Source organism: Mirounga angustirostris, unplaced genomic scaffold (assembly GCF_029215605.1).
Source record: "Mirounga angustirostris isolate CCGP_5_RB_7025 unplaced genomic scaffold, mMirAng1.0.hap1 SCAF_7, whole genome shotgun sequence".
Taxonomy (NCBI): Eukaryota; Metazoa; Chordata; class Mammalia; order Carnivora; family Phocidae; genus Mirounga; species Mirounga angustirostris.
In genome coordinates, this window is record NW_026991715.1 from 103,837,844 (window position 1) to 103,857,473 (window position 19,630).

The window sequence follows — 19,630 nt, forward strand, 5'->3', positions numbered from 1 at the left end:
AGAGGATCATTTCTTCGGACAGAAGTACCTCTAGGGTAGGAGTTCCTGAGTGTTGTAAGTTCCCACTGCCACTTACTTCTCCTCCCTCAAAAACAAATCTTCACAATTCCCTGACTGATATGTGAAATTCTACCCTTGGAACTGGCTTCAACCACAATTAAAAAGTTAATAAGATGGCATAATCTCAATTTGTTTTAAAGTACATATATATCTGGAAGGAAATACAGCAAAATGTTAACCACATTTGTTATCTCTGGATAGTGGTATTCTGGGTGATTTAAATTTTCTTCTTAATACATTTCTGTATTGCCTAAGCCTTTAATAATGAACAAGACCTTTTCTTATTAAAAAAAAAAAAACACATTTCTTAAAAATGAGATCTCTGGGATAGGTAACAAATTAAAAGCTGTCAGTCATTTCTTCCCTGGCATGAATAAATGGAGTGTATATCACACATGTGCAAGTTCTGAAGCGGAATGTAGAAGATATGAGAACTGGGGCTGTCTACTAGGGTCAAAGGCACACGAGGAAATATGTTCCCCAAGCACTTCACAAGAAGGCCAAAAACAGCCCTGCCTTTGCAGCTATGTGAGAGAGATTAGCCTCAGAGTTGGGCCTGGAGAGTGAGCTGTGATACAAATATATACAGTATTTCCAAACACCGTTTCAGGGGAGTCACCACCAGCCTAAGAACAGGGGACAGCCTATTTTTTAATGAAATGATTAATTTGGAAGTGCAAACAAAGGGAAATTCAGAAATAGGCTGTCCCAAGAGAACCAATTCTCTTGGGGCCAATTCAACCCTGACCACACCTCACTGTCATGGCCAAGGCATGGACTTGGAGAAGCACCAAGGTGTGTGGCCATATTTTGTCACTTGGGCGAGAAAAGGAAGTGAAATGATATCGGGCTCCATTCGCCCTACCCAATGGAAGAGGAAAGCTGTCGCCCAACCCCCACCCCCAATTCAACAGGGCTTCTGCTCTGAAAACTTTAAATCATTGGCTTATTTCCACTCATTCTTGGCTAAACTGACAAATATATCTGTTTACTCCGGCTTCAAGCAAAGAATAGGCCCCTCCAGAGCCTAGGATTTAAAATGCTCAGCATGGGCGCCTGGGTGGCTCAGTTGGTTGGGCGACTGCCTTCGGCTCAGGTCATGATCCTGGAGTCCCGGGATTGAGTCCCGCATTGGGCTCCCTGCTCGGCAGGGAGTCTGCTTCTCCCTCTGACCCTCCCCCCTCTCACGCTGTTTCTCTCTCTGTGTCAAATAAATAAAAATAAACAAAATCTTTAAAAATAAATAAATAAATAAATAAAATAAAAAATAAAAATAAAAATTAAAAATAAAATGCTCAGCAGTGTGGCTGATTGATGCTTGGAGGATTGTCAATGGAGAGTTTCTCTGGCAGTGTGAACGTAGGAGATAGAGAGATGGATGGACTCTCAAAGTATCAAGGGCCCAGAAAACTCCAGAAGCACATTTTCCTGCTCAACAGTCACATTGGAGGCACACTTCAGATACATTGTTTTCATCACGCCCCCCACTAACCCTAAATTATCCAAAACTTGGAAATAAATTGAAGAAAGAAATGTTTGTCCTTTCAAGGTCATTGTTTAACAGGCTCATGAGACGATCATTTAATTAGGACTTGGATTTTGCCATTCAGTACTTGTGAAAAGGATGCTAACTTGTAGATTTCTATCCCAAAAGTTACAATTTCATTGCCCAGTAGAACATGAGCCAACTTTATATCTTTTAGCAAATTCATTTCCACTTTCTTTTTGACTGGCTTACAATATAAATGTCCATTCCTCAAATTTTCTTTTTGAACAACCTCTACCTTCTTACTGAGTTACTCATTAATTAATGAGTTGAGTAAAATCTTTACACATGCTTATTGTCTTTCATATCAGTCATGTGTCAGGGAGAAAAACTTTTCCTCCACCCTCTCAGATTCAGAGCTCAGTGCCTACAAATTAAACTCAAATGGACATATCAGCAAGAGAGAAAATAGATTTTAATCATGTATGTAGGGGAATTTGTATAAAACAGATGTGACTAAAGGGGCTTATACATCTTAACAGGGCAAGTGGAAGGGGAGATCGGCACTCTTGGAAGCAAATGACTTCTTAGAAGGATGGACATAAAAGAGCACTTAGAAGAGATGGGGGATACGATAGTTTTGTGACAATGTCTGTTTTGGTGTGATGGCAACTTCTCATCACCAAGATTAGTGTTGCTCTCAGGGAAGGGATTTGGGACAACTGAGTTCTTTTGAAAGGCTCTACTCTTAGACAGATGAGGGAGTTCAGGATCTCAAATCCTTCAGCTCAAAATAATTTTTATGCTCAGCAGCATATTCTGGACTCCTTCATACCTTCACATGTTTTAAATTTTTGGAAACTTATTTTCCAATTTGCAGGTATGGAACTGTAAGTCTCAAGGATAGAAGAAGAGCCACACCTCAGCAGGATCAAAGCCAGACTTTAAGGCCAGGTCTGACACTAAAGTTCTTCCCACATTGCCAAACTAAATAGCCTTGACCAAGATACTTTCCCTCTCCGAGCTCAGTTTCCTCGGATGTAAACTGGGGCAGGTAGAAGAGGTGATCTCCACAGTTCCTTCCAGATCCAGTGATCTCTGATAAAGTTAATTCCGTGGCAAAATGATAAAAAAAAAAAAAAAAACAAGCCAGACTGATCTTCACGTCTTCTTCCCATGCCACCCCATCCCTAATGACATCATTTTGTAGATGAGCCCATGGTCCTGAATTTTCTCTCCCTATCAAGACTGCCCGGGGCACCTGGGTGGCTCAGTCGTTAAGCGTCTGCCTTCGGCTCAGGTCGTGATCCCAGGGTCCTGGGATCAAGCCCCACATCGGGCTCCCTGCTCGGCAGGAAGCCTGCTTCTCCCTCTCCCACTCCCCCTGCTTGTGTTCCTGCTCTCGCTATCTCTCTGTCAAATAAATAAATAAAATCTTAAAAAAAAAAAGACTGCCCTATCCTGGGGCACCCGGGTGGCTCAGTCGGTTGGGCCTCTGCCTTCGGCTCAGGTCATGGTCCCAGGGTCCTGGGATCAAGCCCTGCATCGGGCTCCCTGCTGAGCTTCTTTCTCTACCTCTATCTGCCACTCCCCCTGCTTGTACTCGCTCTCTCTGTGTCAAATAAATAAATAAAATCTTAAAAAAAAAAAAAAAAAAGACTGCCCTATCCTGTGAGTTGTCCATCAGGGAACACTTCCAACAGGGAATCTGCTAATGTTATAAACTATAAAGCAATCAATACTAAGGAAAATGGCTATTAAGAGATTATGGTCTCATGCACATATATATATGCACTCTCCCTTAAAAGATATCTGTATTTACCTTCCAAGAAAGATAAAATTTTTACTAAGGTGAATGGTAAAATCCCAGACAATGAGACAGGCAAGTGGGGTAGCTTTGTGAGGGCAGGAGAATCTTAATAATCCTACACCAAATGTATTTGGAGGGCTTGGTTTTGGTCAAAACAGACCAGAGCTAAGTCCCGGCCAGCACCAGTTCCTATGCCACACCAGCTATTATATATTTTGAACACTATCCTTGCTTTTTTGCCTTGGTTCATTGAGTCACATCTGCTTCCAAATACATACAACAGTGACAAAATCTCTGCATCTGTTGCTAGGCATTCATCTTCCCCAACCCAAAATGTAACACTTGTACTTGAACACTGCTATTGATTAAGATGATTAAACTTGGTTCTCATATTCTTCATTAAATGGGAAATAGATGCTTACGTATTTTTCTTTTTACTTATTAATCTGTCCTAATGTTTCTACACTATTTCTTCAATGTTAGAGTTTAAATAATGAAAACAACTAATGCCAAGACTCTATTAAGGATAAGGAATGAACTACCATCCTGATCCCTTCAGTGAAGCTTGTCTTTTTAATGCTCTTTTCCCCTCTTCCCTGGCAATTAAAAGACAAGCATCTGTGCTGGGGAAGGGTGTGCATATGCATGTTTTAGAACAGAGGAGAACGAGTAGGACAGTTTTTGTCACTGCCAATGTTGTAACAACATAGCATGTCTTGACTTACCAGAGAATTATTTATTTCAACATCTTTTTTTATAAAGATAATGATGGGTCGTCTTCTGGATTAGCATCAGATCTCAAGGGAATGTCCTGGGCTAGACAAGACATAGCACATGTGGTCAAAGGTACATGTACAACAATGTTTCTTAACCCTGGCTGCACATTAGAATCACCTGAGGACCTTTTAAAAAAAAAATACTCATGCCTAGGCAGCACTGAGACCAATAAAATCAGAACCTCTGGTAGTAGGTCCAACTATAAGAATAGAAAAGCTCTACAGGTGACTTTAACATACTGCCAGAAGTGTGAACCCCTGGTGTAGAGGGTTGTTTACTGAAGCTTTGCTTATAGAAGGAAAACAATGCAAACAACTTATATTTTATTCGTTGGGTGTGATTAATTAAATTCTGGTGCATCCACACAATGAGATACTTACCAGTCTTTTAAAAAATAATAATAATAAAGCAAATCTATAGGTGTTGGGCAAAGCAATTCGCTCCATCAGTGCTTTGGGCACAATAAGTAAGGCCTATAATTTTTTGGGAGGCCTATAAATGTTAGACACCCAAAAAAATTATTGATTACAAAATATAAAAACAAAACTGCAAAGTTACAATGAATAAATGTTTGTCTATAAAACATAATATGCTATCAACTTCAGTAATTATTAGATTTGGTATTCATAAAATTTTTATTACATTTGAAAACAATTGGCAGGTTATTTTTGCACCTCAGGAATTCCCAAGTAGGCATCATCAGTGGTTCTCAAAATGCAGCCTCCAGAAGAGCATCTTCAGACTCACCTGAGAACTTGCTAGAAATGAAGATTTAGAGGCCTCACCTCCAACCTACTGAATCAGAAACTCTGAGGATGGAGCCCTATTATCCGCCTGCATAAGCCCTTCAAGGGATTCTGATATATGCTCAAATATGAGAACCACTGTACTAGATGATTACCAAAATAAAAAGATAATATTACATAATTATAATTAAAATAACCAACCATAAATTAAATAACAAGTAGCCAAGTAATTTACAAAGCACAATTTGAAAATCCTTTCAAAAATTTCTGCTGAGGAAAATATATATATATATATATATCCTCAAAAAGTTAAACATAAAATTATTATATGATCTAGCAATTCTATTCCTAGAGATATACCCAAAAGAACTGCAGGAACTCAAACAGATACTTACACATCAATATTCACAGCAGCATTATTCATATAGCCAAAAGGTGGAAATAACCCAAGTGTCCATCAATGGAAGAGCTGATAAACAAAATGTGGTCTACATGTACAACAGATTATTTGGCCATAAGAAGGAATGAAATTCTGATACATGCTACAACATGGATAAACCTCAAAAACATTATGCTAACTGAAGTAAGCCAACACAAGCAGACAAATAATGCAAGATAAACTTATTTGAGGTACCTAGAATAAGCAAATTCATAGAGGCAGAAAGTAGAAGAAAGGCTACCAGGGGCTGGCGGTGGAGGTGAGGTAGGAGTGGGGGAGGGGATTTAATAAGTAGAGTTCCTGTTTAGGGTGATAAAAAAGTTGTGGAAATGGATACTGGCATAGTCATACCGCATTGTGAATGTACTTAATATCACTGAACTGTGCACTTAAAAATAGTTAAAATGATGAATTGTATGTTGTATGTATTTTCCCACAATAAAAAAATGCAAGCAGGAGAACCAAGAAATCAGCAATGTAATTCAGTCTAAACCAAACCAGTGGAACCAATGGTATAAGTCCCAGTCCAGTCTCAAGTCTTGAGAACCAGGAATACTATGTCTGAGGGCAGGAGAAAATGGATGTCCCAGCTCCAGTAAAGAGAACAAATCTGCCCTTCCCTCCCACCTTTTGTACTACTCAGGTCCTCGGTGGATAGGATGATGCCCACCCATATTGGTGAGGAAGGACTTCTTTACTCAGTCTACCAATTCAAATGCTAATCTCTTCCAGAAGCATCCTCACAGACATACTCAGAAATAATGTTTTACCAGCTATCTGGGCATCCCTTAACCCAAGCAAATTGACACATAAAATTTACCATCACATGTCTACTCTCACCACTTGTATTCAGCATAGTACTGGAAGTCCTAGCCACAGCAATCAGAAAATAAAAAGAAATAAAAGACAACCAAATCAGCGAGGAAGAAGTCAAGATTTCACTATTTGCAGATGACATGATACTATATATAAAAAACCCAAAAGACTCCACCATAAAACTGTTAGACCTGATAAATTCAGTAAAGTCACAGGATACAAAATCAGTGCACAGAAATCTGTTGCATTTCTATACACCAATAATGAAGCAGCAGAAAGAAAATTAAGGAACAATCCATTTACAATTAGACACCTAGAAATAAAACTAACCAAGGAGGTGAAAAACCTGTGTTCTGAAAACTATAAAACACAGATGACAGAAATTGATGATGACACAAAGAAATGGAAAGACATTCCATGCTCATGGATTGAAAGAACAAATATTGTTAAAATGTCTATATTACCCAAAGCAATCTACACATTTAATGCAATCCCTATAAAATATCAAGAGCATTTTTCACAGAGCTAGAATAAACAATCCTAAAATTTGTGTGGAACCACAAAAGACCCCAAATAGCCAAAGTAACCTTCAAAAAAAGAAAGGAGAAAAAAAAAAAGCTGGAGACATCACAATTCTAGACCTCGTTATATTACAAAGCTGTAATAATCAAAACAGTATGGTAGTGGCACAAAAATAGACACATAGAAAACCCAAAAATGGACCCGCAATTGTACGGTCAATTAATCTTCGGCAAAGAAGGAAAGAATATCCAATGGAAAAAAGACAGTCTCTTCAATAAATGGTGCTGGAGAAACTAGACAGCAACATGCAAAAGAATGAAACTGGACCACCTTCTTACACCATACACAAAGATAATCAACAACACAAGAAACAATAAGTATTGGTGACGATGGGGAGAAAGGAGAACCTTCTTGCACTGTTAGCGGGAAGGCAAACTGATGCAGCCTCTCAGTATGGAGGTGTCTCAAAAAGTTAAAAATAGAACTTCCCTACGATCCAGGAATCACACTACCAGGTATTTACATGAAGAATACAAAAATACTAATTCAAAGGGATATTTAGAGCAGCATTCTCTACAATAGCCAAATTATGGAAAAAGCCCAAGTGTCCATCGACTGATGAACGGATGAAGAAGATGTGGCATATATATAATGTAATATTACTCAGCGATCAAAAAGAATGAAAGCTTGCCATTTGCAATGATGTGGATGGAGCTAGAGACTATAATACTAAGTGAAATAAGTCATTCAGAGAAAGACAACTACCATATGATTTCACTCATATGTGGAATTTAAGAAACCAAACAAATTAGCAAAGGGGAAAAAAGAGAGAGGGGTAAACCAAGAAGCAGACTCTTAACTATCGAGAACAAACTGATGGTTACCAGAAGGGAGGTGGGTGGGGGGATGGGTGAAATAAGTGATGGGGATGAAGGAGGGCACTTGTGATGAGCACCGGGTGATGTATGGAACTGTTGAATCACTACATTTTACACCTGAAACTAATATTACACTGTATGTTAACTAACTGGAATTTAAATAAAAACTTTTTAAGAATTTACCATCACCGATGATCTATTTACCATGTGTAAGCTTGGACTATATAGGTTCCGTGAAGGCAGGGACTATTTATTGTTCATAAGTCTCCAATACCTAACACAGCACCTAGATGGCAGCAGTTAACAGTAAATGAATCAACAAGTGAATAAGGGAATGAGCAAGTAAATGAATAAATGAGTACATTAATAAACAAATGACTGTCACATAAGTCCTTAGGGTGGTCTAGTACCCAGTGAGCTTGTGTGCAAAATTTTGTGCATCTATGAGGTTTTCGGAGAAAGGGTCTGCACCTTTTATTAGATTATGAGTGGGACACAGGCCCCCAAAGGGCTTGCAACCACTCGTGTAGAGACAGGCAGAGGATGAGGTGAACTAGAGGGTTTCTCAGTATGGCTTACCCGGCCACTCACCAATCCTCCTCCTGCATATATACCCCAAGAAATTACCACACTGGTTCCTACAAGGACTCAAGCAAAGTTGTTTCCCAAGGCTCCTAGAAACCCCAGATGCTGTTTAGTTTGCCTCCTGCCACTTACAGAGGATATGTTGGAAACACTGGTAAAACGCTCTGCCACACAGGGAAGAACGTAATGCCTTCAACCTAGCTTCCGCTCCTAGCTCCATAATCCCCATCTCAAACTACCCAGGGAGTATAATTTATCTCTGTTTCCAGAAGGGTGGGTATTAGAGGGCAAATGCCACCTGGATGCTGAAGACAAAAATCAATTCAGAAAGATGGCCTTTGACACAAGAGGTATCTCAGCCGTTACCGTATGAGAAAGTAGAATGAGAAACTTGGAAATTAACGTCACCAGGATGGCTCATCTAGTCTTCTGCCTCTCTTGAGCTAAATGCTTAAGACAGCCCCAAGAGCTCAAATCTAGGGAAATAATTTTCTATTGTTCTCCTCAGACTATTTAAAACTTTGAGTCAGGAGGGCTATGAATTTTTGGATGGAGGGGTCTAGAGATCTAAAGCGAAACTATAATTGTAAACAGAGTTTTTGAGAGAGGAACCCAAATATGACTACTTTGTACATAATTTTTAAAATCAACATAGTTCCACTTACTAATAATGTGCCCTATCCAAGCTGCTTAAAAACCTCAGTTTCTCTGTAAGGATTATAGCAGAACCTACCTTCACAGGGCCATTGCCAATGAAATAATACTTGTGAAGCATTTAACACATAATGGATAGCTCATTACTCACAAAATTTTTCCTTTTATTTTCAGACAATAAAATTTATTAAACCATTTTGTGTTCACTAAACTGGCCCTTGGAAATAAAAATTAAATGTAGAATTTGAATTTTTTAAAGCTGAACAATAACCTGGGTATAATCTAGTCCATTTTCTCCAAATCAAATCTTAATTATAACACAAAGCAAAAAAAAAAAAAATAGTAATTTAAAAAGTAATTCAAAACAGTGCTGTTCTACTGGAAAGTTTGGTAAATGGAGAGCTGCCCTCTTGCCCTCCACAGGGAACCCTAGCGTACCAAAGAGCACAGTTTGAAAACCACAGTTCATCCAACCCTTTCTTCTCCCAGATAAGGACTATGGGACCTAAGAGTCTAATTATTAGTCCAAGGTCACACAGCTAATCAGAGACAGACTTCCTGGGCTAGAATCTGGATCTCCAATAGCAAGGAATTTACCAACTAGCTATGGAAACAGGGTATGTGCATGATTGGATGTGGAAGAAAATTTTAGGCCGTTTTTCAAGTTGTATTATCAAGTCCCTCACTCTTTGGGTTTCATTTTCTCCACCGAACTTCCTGTTCTTTTTTTTTTTTTTAATATTTTATTTATTTGAGAGAGAGAGAGAGCAGAGCAGAGCAAGAGGGAGGGGCAGAGAGGGAAGCATGCTCCCTGGGATCATGACCTGAGCTGAAGGCAGACACATAACCGACTGAGCCACACAGATGCCCCTGAACTTTCTGTTCTTAATAACATGTCTAAGTATCCAGTACCATGAAAAGAGTGATCACGTACGTGCTCAGTGAGTCACACCAATTTTCCATTGAATACTTTTATGAGTGTGTGTGTTTGTTATGAATTTAAATATGAATGGAAAACAAAAATGTTGACACGGTAATTGAGGAAAATCATTTCAAATAAAACATCATTATGTAATTTGGAAATACATAGAAAAAACTCAGCAAGTATTAGGTCTTATTTCTGTTATTTATCTTCTCTGTCCTTCAAATAATGAAACTTATATCATTTTTATGAAATGATATGCTGAAACTTTATCTTTTAAAACTTCCTGAGAAATATTTCAAATATACAAAATAAGCTCTGCTTGTTCCATCTGTCCGCTGACTCTGAGCAGGGCAGAGTGACAGCGAAGCTCTTTGCTTCGATTAAATGTGATTCTTGCCTAATGGCAGGACTGAAGATGAAGTGATTTCGGAGACTGAATATCTTCATAACTTCCTACTGGGGAAGGAACCACCAAAGGGAGGTGAGACTTACTTCAGTGCTCTGTCCCACTATCTGGGTTTGCGGCTTCACACCCTCTGGATCCCTCCTGTAAATATCTCTCAATACTGCATGAACTCTTCTCAGAAAAACCCACAGACATCCCAGTCTATGTTTTGAATCCTGTCTAAAAGGCCTCAAGCAGGAACAGAGAGAGGAGCTTCCAGCAGAGCCAGTGAAGCGGGGCCGTTTCCCTTCCGTCAGCATCTCCCCCATCTCCTCACCACCAGACAAATGGTTCTTGCCCAACATATACATTCAATGCAAAGGAAGGCCAAGGGCCCAGACCTGCCTGGAAAGGTTTATCATCTAGTGGTTAAGAAAATTTGGACACCTGGACATTAAAAGGGAACAAACATTTCAGGGGAAGACGTTTGATGCCAAGTAAGGTCAATGAATTGTAAATGCCATGGGACTTTAAACCACGGAGAAATCATTACTGATATTTAGAAAAAACTTAGCAAATAGAGATGGAGCAGGAGCTAGGGCTTAAATAATGGCAAGATTTGGAAGGACATGGAGGAGGGTGTTCCCAATGGGGGAAACAGTGAACAGAGACCCAAAAAAGGAAAAAAGGCAAGATGTATGGAAGCAAGTGGGAAGACTTATCTGTACACATGTAGGCTGTTTGATTAAAAATAGAAACTGAGGCCAAACCATGAAGGGTCTTAGAGACCAAACATAAGAGTTTATACCTGCCCTTACTGCCTCCATTCCCTGGTGACACTAATCTGATGAAATAACTCACAAACAGGACTTAATGACAGGGGCCTTGCCTCTTTACTCTCAGAAACCCAGGGATGGCAAAGACCTTTCCTGTCCCAGGCAAAATCCCATCTATTGGTAAAAGCTGTAAGAACTGCGTTGAGACAGAGTCTAAGATCACACCTGAGCTCACCATGAGTGTTGTGATTTATAATTACCACCTGTCAAGAACTGCAGTAAGAATATCAGTGCAGATGCTTTGTATTTGCCAACTCTGCTTTATCCAAAAACCATAGCTATTGTGGTGGGAAATTCAGGCATTGAGGTTGCTTAATGGGGGAAGTGTTGTGGGGTAAGGAAGGTCTTACGATTTCTGCTAGTTAGGTTAACGACTAACTCTATCTTTGCTTAAGACCAACCCAAAACGAATGTTCTGCTCCAGACTATGAGGGAGAATATTTAAGCACTAGGACTGACAGCTGGCCTCAGCAGAAAGTACCGTAATTGACTAGTGATGTGATGTCTGCCCAGCCCTAAGAAGTAATGCTATGCATACTCCATACTTACTATGCCTACCTTTGCCAAAAGGACCACATTAAAAGTATTTCAGGCATCAGAACCAACGGATGCGAGAAGTTAGGTATTCTTGTTCGGTTTGGTTTCATTTTTCAAATGATATATGTCTTTTCAAATTTTATAACCAAGTTGGCAGGTACGCCTTCTATGTACTTATGTAATTAATAAGGCCAACCCAAAATAAACGTTATGCCCCAGAATGAATTCAAGGCAGGACCACAGTGCTCACTCACAAGAGAGTTCAGGGATTTTAAAGGCTTTAATCATAGCAGTTGTGTTGATCTTAACTTGTTTCTTCGGTGAGACCTAGCCAGTATTGAAAACTCGCAGCCTTCACCTGCCCGTGATTCCTGGTGCGGATCAGCCCTAATATTTCATTTCCCTGCCTCTAATTTTCTCTCCTATTGGAAGCCCTTCATCTCCTTCTCTATCACACTCTTGGGGACGGTGGAGTTTGTCGGCAGAGAGAGCAAATTGTTTTTCTTCTTTTTATTCTTCCTGTAAATGCAAACAAGCAACCAACACTATAAGAACTTTCATATTTGCAAACACCCCAGGGTGCTTCACAAAAATCAATCTGACCAAAAACCATAAAATATAAATTCACCTGACACAAGCACGTGATGACTGTGGAGATTTCTCCCCCCCAACCTCTGCATTACACAGTGTCCATACGGATGGCTCTGAAACTGCACCAATTACTAGAGCTGCTGGATAAACCTCAAGGTCAGGAGAATTTGCAGGAGGAAAAAAGGAAATGAAATGCATCTTTAAAGAGGGCCCTCTGCCCAGGAGAGGCCGCTCTGGAGCACATTCAAACAAAAGTAGATGCTTTGGGCAAGATTTTTTCACCTTTCCTTGATGATACTGCAGGTAATGGGGAATCGCAGCCCCACCATCCATTTCCAGAGGCCTTTCCTAACAGGACTCTCTTCCATGTGCTTCTGTGATTGTGGATGAAACGAGGATTGCACTGGGCACGGGGAAATGCAGACAGGAGGGCATAGCTGCTGAGTATTTTTGCATATAAAATGTTTACCTTTTTCTAGTCATAAGAAAAATTCTTATTTAGTGTTGAAACTTGGCAAAACACAAGGAAAAAACTAAGATCACTCCTAATCCCTCTGCCACCATTGCTTAGTGGCATATCCACCAGCAGTCTCCCAAGGCCACAGCAGAAATCCCTGGTACATTCACAGAAGGAAGAATCATGGGCATCCCCCCAGAGCTGCAGAAGCCAGATTTCTGGAGGTGGATGGGTCCCAGCACCTGCATTTTTGAAAGGCATGCCCATTGATTCTTACAAGGTCTTCCTCTCTGAACTGTAAACTCCCCTAATGTAGATATTGGTTTCTTTCGTTCACTGTTGTATTCCAAGCCTGGCACGTAGGAAGTACTCAATAAATGTCTGTTGAATAAGTAAATAAATTCTATCTTTTCTCCTTGCACATAACTTTTCTTCCCTTTTTTCTGAAACATACTCTCACAGCTTCCACTCAACCATAGGTAAGGCACTTGCCATGTACTTGTCATTGCCCTCTGAGTTTTGCAAGCACATATAACAAATCCATAAAGCAATCATTATTTATCCCCATTTCTGATGAAAAATCCTAGACACAGAGAAGTTATGTAATTTGTCCAACATCACACAGCTAGGAAATAGTAAAAGCAGGTTTAAACCCCAATAGTGTAAATCCAGAGTCTTCATGCCTCACATCTGCGTCCAACTTGAACCTTTTCTCAGGTTTTTAATAACATTCTACATTTTTTAATGGTAACATGGTATTCTACTGTACAGATTTACCAGAACTTAAGAAATTATTGGACAGTTCCTCTCTGTTTTTATAACACTATATAAAAAGCATGTTAACTAGGGGTGTCTGGGGGATGCAGTCAGTTAAGTGTCCTTGGTTTCGGCTCAGGTCATGATTTCAGGGCTGTGATCTCAGGGTCTGGAGATCAAGCCCTGAATTGGGCTCCCCACTCAGCACAGAGTCTGCTCAAGATTCTCTCTCCCTCTCCCTCTGCCCCCCCCCTTTCTCTCTCTCTTTCTCTCAAATAATAAAATAAATCTTAAAAAAAAAAACACATTAAATTTTCCCACAACTGTATTTTTTTTTCCTTAGAATCGCTTCCTAAAAGTGGAATTACTATGTCAAAAAATATGGATACTTTTTGGACTCTTGATTCATATTGATAAATTGTCCTAAAATATTTTAATAAGATACACATTCACAGCAGCACAAATGTGCCTATCTCTCCCATTAAAAAAAAAATACAGAAAATTTGAACATCATTAAAAATATATATTTGTGGCTGCTGTGTTTTGGGGAATATTTTAGTTCTTTTTAAATGACAGCACTTCTCATAGGGCAGGATCCTGATGGTACCAGCAGACAAAGAATTAAGCAGGAAAACAGTTCTTTCCCACACCTCCTGGAAATGCCCTAGATACTCCTCCCTCTACATGTTTTGGGGGGAGGGGGGTGGTGTTTATATTTGGTTTTGCTTTACTTCTGTACCTTTACTTATGGTGCACCCCCAAGATGTTTCACTTCTATGCATTCCCCAAATTCACCTCCTTAAGGTTCCAGTCCTTGGTGATCATGCTCCTCAGAAGATTAATGAATCTTTTAATGCTAAGGGCCAACAGAAGCCATGTCTACTGTGATTATCCACAGATTCCTAATAAAGAAACTGAGGCTTAGCCAGGCTGAATAAATTGCCCAGGGTCACACGGCACAGTCTAGATTCTCAGAGCTGATGCTCTTCACCACCACCCTCCACTGCCTCTTTCTTTCTTGGCAGAACATGCCATCTGTGAGAGAAAACTAAGGCTGAGAATCAACCATTCCCAGGGCTGACTAACCTAACAACCCTGCATCCAAAAAAAAAAGAGCTTACTTCTCCCTGTGCAGAGGAGGGGAGAAAGAAAGAGCCTCTACTCTTTGCTGGAGCACTCCAAATGTAACCATCACTCCTCCAGTCACTGACTTTGAACACTTTGCCTCTGGTGTAACTGAAATCATTATCGATCCAGAATGTTCTCTAAATGAGCTCACAATCTACTATGGTCTGCAGACCAGCCAGGCTCCTAAGAGCAGCTGCTTCCTTGATCAGCCCTTCCTGGCTTATATTTACTCTGAGAAATTGGAAGTTAAAAGTAAAAGCAAATAAAGATGGAATTTAATTATATTGAGCAAAGACACAGTGTGCAAGGAATGCTGTTCTTCTCTTCTGATAAGCAAAAGAGAAAGGTTGAGTTGGCACCCAGACATTGCCTGAGTTGACAACTTCGCTCTGTACCCATCCCGCATCACTGTCATCCATCGATTGCGTGTAAACTGCATGGGGCCAGGGACTCAGTCCCATCACTCACCCTGCTGGTATCTATTAGGATTGATAAAGAGGTTTAGAGTAACTTAAACCATTCTGAGTTGATTGTTTTCTAAGTGAGCCCAGAGGAAGGTAGCCTCAGGTTGGTCTGACAGCTCAACCAAGTTATCAGGATCCAGGCTGTCCTATATTTTTGCTCTAATATCCTCATGTTTGTTCTTTCCACCCAAGCTTAGTGCTGCTCCAGGCTCCCAAGCTCCAGGCATCAACTCCCCACTCAAGGCAGGAAACCAGGAGAGGGGGTGGCACCACCTTTCATGTCTGCCCTTTTTATCGGGAAAGCAAATGCTTTCCCAGAAATAGCTATCCTTCCTCTTACATCTCATCTAGCTTAGGATCACGTGGCTACTAGATTTGGAGCAGGGGGAGGGGGGTGGATATCCTACTCAATTTGTAATAATCACAGGACTTCACTAGAGTCAGACAAATTCTTACCCGAATAGAATTTCCCATAAAATTGAGGTTCTATGAGAAAGAAAGAAAAGAAATAACAACTATATTCCCAACACATAGCAGAAGGCCTGGCACATAGCAAGCGCTCAGTGAAAACATATTCAGTAAGTCAATAAACACCCTTGTTCTATAGCTAAGAATGGAGAGAGGAGTGTGGATAGAGTTCAAAGAGAACAGAGGAAGGTGGAAGGAATGTGGTGGCATCTGCTTCGCATCTATTCTTGGAATAGGTCTAAGCTGCTATGGTTGAGAGAGTGAAGGCCAGAAACTGATGGGACCATAACTCATGAGCATGACCATAACTCCTGGTGATACTTTGGATAATGGCCACAGGCTCCTGGCACTGTTCACAAGAGCCCAGTAACAACGGGACACAGGGCTGGGAAGGGGCCCTTCTCTGGGCCACCACATAACTCAGCAATGCTCTGCCCATTCGCAAAGTTGCAAGCTTTGAGAGCATCCAGCGAGCCCCCTTTGGCATGGAAAGCCTACAGTGCCCTCATGAGGGGCACTGAGGAAGCTTCAGCAGGCAGCTTTCCAGACAGTGGACTCTGTCAGGTAGGAGAAGAAGAAAGGAGGGAGGAGGCCATGTAGATACTGCAGCTGACAGACTGGCTGTGGGAGAACTTGAGATGAGCCTTGGCAATCCCAGAAATCACCAGGCGAGACTTTGAGGGGGCAAATGCTAAGCAGGTGGGGACTTGTGCCAACACAATCTGTATTTCCAGGTTGGTGGCGTTTGGGTTGCAAGTGGACAAGACAGAGTTGGCTACAGTTTTCCCATACAAAGGAATGTGGCCTACCTAGATTCTCAGAGCAGGGGACACTGCCAGGGAGAATCCTACCTGGGAAGCCAGAGTTCGACTTCTCTGTTAGGATTTGAGGATTGTGTAGACAGAGCAGGAATCAGGAGAACACTTGGCAGCCAGGACCCCTACTACCTCTAGGCTGTACATGAAACAAGACAGACAGACAACTAGTCTGGTCACTGGTTCAAATGGTCCCTTCTCCTCCCCTGGGCCTCAATTTTCTCATTTATAAGGTGAAGGGGTCACATTATATCTCTAAAGGTCCTTTCAACACTAGTGTTCTATTTTGTTAAAGAATCTATGAACAAGAAAAAAGTTAAAATAAATCAGAGTGACTGAACTGAGCATATGAATGGAGTTGTGGCCAGACCGAGAGGCAGTAAAATGCAGTGGCTGAGAATTCAGGCTCTAGACTCAGCCAGACCTGGGCTTAGGGCCAAGCTTTGTCTCTTACTATATGATCTCATGCTTTTAAGCCCGAGATGGGTTTTCCTTGTCAAATGGAAATAATACTAGCTATCTCATGAAGTAGCGTTGAGAACAAAATAATATACTCATGTTGCCGAGCAAAGTACCAGGCAAATACTAGGTACCTCATAAATGTCACTTTCAACAAACCAAAAAGATGAATCCCTAAGTGATAGTCTTCCTTTCAGACATCTCAATATCCTGGTTTGGGTTTCCAAATCTTTCTTCCAAAAGAACTGTCCATTTTCTGACTACCAACTTTGAGTTCAAGGAAAGAACCAGATCCATCATGCCTTCCTGAAAGCTTGATGACTGGGAGTTTTATATAGGGTATTTCCAGGGCTAACTCTGGACTCAGAAAGGTGTACAGAGGCCCTCTATTCTGGGAAGGGCCCCCCTTTTTCCTTTCATGGGCCTTGTCTTGTTGGATAGCCAAATAAAAGGCTCTGCCCACTCAGATTCAAAAATCTATTCATTAATGGTATGCAATTCACATTATGTGCCACTAATTACCCTAAGAAGGCAGTAAAAATTAATACGGAACTAGAGTTTAATCGTTTGATAATGACAGGGAGTTCCAAAGTGCCCTCTTGAGTAATAAAATTAACATTTAAACTAGTTCAGTCAAAGAACCTTTCCTTAAACATAACTCTTCACCATTAGGATGGCTTATTTATTTATCTTTGGGAAGCTCTAAAATGTCACAGATTTAGACTGAACTTCAAGAATCTGCCTAATGTTCCAGGACAGTGACTAGAATGTTTGCAGTGTTTCAGGTGAACTATGGATGGACCCCACTGTACATGTGCATGCACAATAAAATCAGATTGTCCTGTATTTATTTAACCAAAGGTAGAGAAGCTTCTCAGAAGCCACTGCATCTGGGAGATGGAGGCTGGAGGAAGCTGCCAAAACACTGCCTAGGATAGGGTACTACAAAAATCTCAGAACACAAATTGTTGCTAGAACACCATTCTTTCACATTTGAGCTTGTATCAATATCCCAGGGTCTTCCCTGGACTTTTGTTAAAGGGAATATGGGGGTTTTAAAATATGCCTGTAAAAAATGGAGTCTAATTCCCTTTCCCTTGAACATAGGGAAGATTTAGTGATTCTCTTCTAACAAATAAAATGTGGCATAAGTGACGCTCTGTGACTTCTAGAATCAGGTTCTAAAATGGATACAGTTTCCACCTGGCTCTCTATCTTGAGACACCTGCTCTTGGAATCCAGCCAGGTTGTAAAGAAGCCCAAGTGCATGAAGAAGCTACCACAACAACATCAACAGCCAGACTTATCAGTGAGTAAGCCTTTAGATGATTCCAGCATGCAGCCTTTGACCCACCCCACCTGAGGTCCCAGACAAAAGTCATGCCCCCCAATGCTCTGAATTCCTAACCCACAGAAACCAGGGAGAGATATTAAACAACAGTCATTATTTTATGCCACAAAATTCAGAGATAAGCTGTTAAGAAGCAATAGATGACTCAACCAGGAAAGTTTACAGACATTGGGCCTCCTGGTTCTTAAACAAAGCCTTAAGGCCAGCAAGGCCTCATGCACAGAGGGTCAGTCTCAGCTGTGTCTGACCACTGCCCCAGTCACCAGCCTTTCAACATGCATGCGCATCACCCTGCTGGGTGACATAGCCCCAAAGAAGCTCATTAGCTCTGAGCAATTTTAAGGTTGAAGGGTTTTCTTATAATTCACAGAGATAGAGCTAAGCACAGTTTATCCACCTGGGATGTTTGCTTTCCCTAAAGAACTAAGGATTGGCTTGAATAATCCTTGAAAGTGGCCTTTCAGAGAGTCCCATTGTGTTGTGGCTCATTTCACACATGCTTGGGAGAGAGGAAAAGCCAGCAGAGAGGAAATGGCTATGTTGTGGGACAGGCCATGCCCACCTCTCCTCCCTCAGCCCCATGTCCAGTCTCTCACACCAGCACTGCTGTTCTCTCAGCCAGGCCAGCTGTCTTCTCATTCATTCATTTGTTCAATGTGTATTGAGGATTTACAGCATCAGGAAAGGTTCTTTGACTGAACTAATATCTGAGGAGACAGATATTAAACATCTCATCATACAAATAAAGAACTCCACTTGTCCTAAGCACTAGTAGTGGGACATACAGGGTCCTCTGGGGAGCTAGGGATATTTAAGCTGAGACCTGAAAAATCAGAAAACTAGTGAGGCAGACAGGGGAGGAGTGGGAGCATAGGGAGAGCCATCCAAACAAAAGGTCACACCATAGGAAGAAAGTGTGTGTATCTGGGGGTCTAAGGAAAGATCAGTTATGGTGCCAGGAATGGAGAAAGGAAGAGAGAGAATGCCCCAGAAGAGTCTGAGGAGGGAGGGAGCAATGGATCATGTGGGGTCATGTAAAAAGATTTTGTCTATATTCTAAGGACAGGCAGCTACAGTGTTTAAAATAGGAGAGTGACACAGTTGAACTTCTTCTGCCAAATCACTTCAGTTCCTCTAACCCCATCTTTTCCCATCTGCATGTATACCTCTTATAACCCAGACCCTATTACATTGTAGCTAGTTGCTTAGGTAGCTTTTCTCCCCCAGCTGGCTGATGGCCTCTTGAGAGCAAAGACAATGTCCTAACCATAACTGTAACTCCATCAGGCTTCCTACTGCCGTTGGTACCGAGTGCAAACTCCTTTTGTGGCCTGCAAGGCCTGGCACCATGTGTCCCTTGCCCACCTCTCCAGGATCACCTTGAGTCATCTCCTTTGCTCTCCAGTGATCCATCGTGGTCCATCCAGCCACACCAGCAGGCCCACCACTTCCTATGGGGCTTTTCAAGAAGCTCTGGCTAGGATGGTACAACTGTTTAATATTCTCAGAGCAACCAATGCTTCCCCATCATAGCACCTACTAAGATTTGTATCACTACTTATATACATTATTGATTTGATATCTGTCTCCCCTCCTAGACTATCCATTTCATAAAAGCAAAGAACTTGTCAGCCTTGGTCACCATTATATCCTCAGTACCTAGCACTGCAATGCTCGTAGTTGGC

The 19,630-nt window shown here is 41.1% G+C and overlaps 1 long non-coding RNA gene across 1 annotated transcript in view; it reads right to left on the reverse strand.

Moving 5' to 3' along the window:
* LOC135365415 (uncharacterized) overlaps nucleotides 1–19,630 on the reverse strand; it is a 155,200-nt gene that overhangs the window by 97,433 nt on the left and 38,137 nt on the right. The gene's annotated exons all lie outside the window — the stretch shown is intronic.